Source organism: Myotis brandtii, unplaced genomic scaffold (assembly GCF_000412655.1).
Source record: "Myotis brandtii unplaced genomic scaffold, ASM41265v1 scaffold862, whole genome shotgun sequence".
Classification (NCBI taxonomy): Eukaryota; Metazoa; Chordata; class Mammalia; order Chiroptera; family Vespertilionidae; genus Myotis; species Myotis brandtii.
In genome coordinates, this window is record NW_005371513.1 from 34,914 (window position 1) to 37,484 (window position 2,571).

Below are 2,571 nucleotides of genomic sequence, written 5' to 3' on the forward strand. Positions count from 1 at the left end.
GGGGTGGGGGGGGGCATGTGTATTGGAAAAGGAGAATCCCGTTTTCAGACCCCTGGTCCATGGGGCAGAACCTCTGAGCCCCATTCTCTCCAGGACCCCCACCTGCCTACCTCCAGCCCAAAACGAAACCAGAACCCAATTCAAAGACTTTTCCTGCCTGAACGGAGTTGGAACCGCGGGGACCCAAGAGGAATGGGGGGTGGGGGTATTTGCTCTATCCAGGACCCTTTTCTTCCTATTGATTAAGAAATAAGGAAGGAAGGAAGGAAGGAAGGAAGGAAGGAAGGAAGGAAGGAAGGAAGGAAGGAAGGAAATCAAGAAAAAGAAAAATCAAGGAAGAAAGAAAGAACCCAAGAAAGAAGGAATAAAGAAAGAAAGAAATCAAGAAAGAAAGGGGGGAAAGAGAAGAGAAGAGAAGAGAAAATGGAGACAGAAAGACTATTTTGGGCGACGAGCGCCAGGTGCTCTATGCAGATGATGTTTTATTGTGACACTTGAAACCTATATGGTTTTATTAACCAATGTCACCCCAATAAATTTAATTTTTAAAAAAGAAAAGACATAAATGCCACCTCCCCTCAACCATCCCTACACAACGAATTTCGATTTTTCTGCATTCAGAGCCGCAAGAGAAGGGGAGAATTCTAATAATTCCTCGCAGCAATAAACAAGAGGGGAAGGAGGATAAAAACAAACCCATTGCTGCTTCCCAGGGTGTAGCAGTAGCCAGATTTAGTTTGGTCCTCCCCCCAAAGGTTTTTGTTTAATTTATTTTGCCTAAATCACCCAGTTTATGAGCACTCATGGAAGTTTTGGATTAATTGCAAAGGCCTCCTTTTTTTCTTTTTTGCCCCGACTTTGGTGGAAATAGAGGAACAATTCTTCCCTGCGGTTTCAATCCACTGTGGGAGATTCTCTTTCTCCTCTTCTCATGCACATGGGGGTGGGGGAGACCGAGGGAACCCACCCATTCCCGGTGTCTTAGGGCGAGGTTGATTTTTGCTGTAGATTGAGCTTCTGTGTTTGTCCCTCTCCATTTTCTCTCCCTGCCCTACACCCAGCAGCTTAAAAGGCCAGAAGGCTGCTGGGCGAAGCCGCGCGCGGCTTTGTTATAGATCCAAAGAAACTAGAAGAAAAAAACCGCTTCGCTCCTGAACCATTATTTTAATTAAAATAAGATGGTGATGGTGACGTTAGAACCCACAATAACTGGCAAAACAAAACCATTTCTTCCGGAGCTAGGGCAGCACTGACGCCGTCCCTCGGAGCCCAGACCCGGACACCGATGCGACGGGCACCCGACCCACGCGGGAATGTCGCTCACCAGGGAAGGGATGGGAAGGAAATGTTCCTTGGAGATGATCCCGAGGGTCCCCACCCGAGGCGCCGGGCCTGGGGAATGTGCCCATTGCCTTTTCCTGGCCTCTCGCGTAGCGTCCAGCAGCCATGACCGGAGAAACTGACCAGAAATGGACAAAGCCCGAATGCGAGTGCGGCTGGAGCCCGAGCCCAGGGCTCCCGGCTGGAAGAGCCTCCGGCTCATCAGCAGATCCCTGAAACGCCAGGGCACGGACCGGCCTCCGGACAGAGTAGCTCCGTCTGCCCCTCGAAGCCATCGGTGGCTTCCAAACACAACCTTTGGAATAAAATGTGAAATCCCTCCCGCACCCCCACGCCACCTCCTCAAGGCGCGCCTCCGTCTCTCGCTCGCCTTTCCCGCTACCCGCCAGCGATGTGCAAACGCACTCCTGCAGGACACAGCACGCAGCACACAAGCCAGGCGACAGGGCCACACACGGTCCAGCCCCGTAGAAGGGGAGCAGAGTAAACACAACGCCACTCTGCCCCACACACCGACGTGGTCAGGCCCGCGCATTGTCCAGCCTGACACACGAAATCGGTCCAACGCAATCGCCCAGGGACACGCAGCCCCACCTAGTCGCGATCACACATGCCGAACACAACACCGAACCCGTCCAGACTCCATCGCCAGGGCCACACAACCCACACACAGAACCAGACTTCAACTGAGGAGGCAAGCTAACCATTACAGACACCGCTGAAAACGCAGAGGGACCGCGAAGAACCCAAATCTACACACCCAAACAGCGCAGCCACCATCCCACTCGGACCCCACCACCGATCGCCGAGAAGACCACACGGGGAAGAAGCCCACACTGCCCAGCGCTCACGCGCGCTCTCACAATCCCACCGCATGCACACAACCGCGAAGAAGAAATGGAAACCAACCACCGCCTCGCGCATTGCTGTATATTGCGTAAGGAGAAAAGGGAAGGAAGGAAGAGAGTCTCCAAGGCGGGAGGGGCGGCGGCGGCAGGCGCGACGGCGTCCGTGGAAAATGCCCCCCTCCCCCTCGAAAGAAACCGAGGGACCAGGAGCGGAGAGCTCTTCTACGAGTCCGGGGAAGAGGGAGGAAAATGCTGGGGAATTCCTTGGGAGGCTGCAGGTTGCTGTCCCCCTAGAAAAAGGCTAGAATGCTCACGTTTTGCAGCTACGGGGGGACGCGTGTGGCCATTTTGAGGCCGGGTCCTTGTGCGGAGGCCCTCCCCC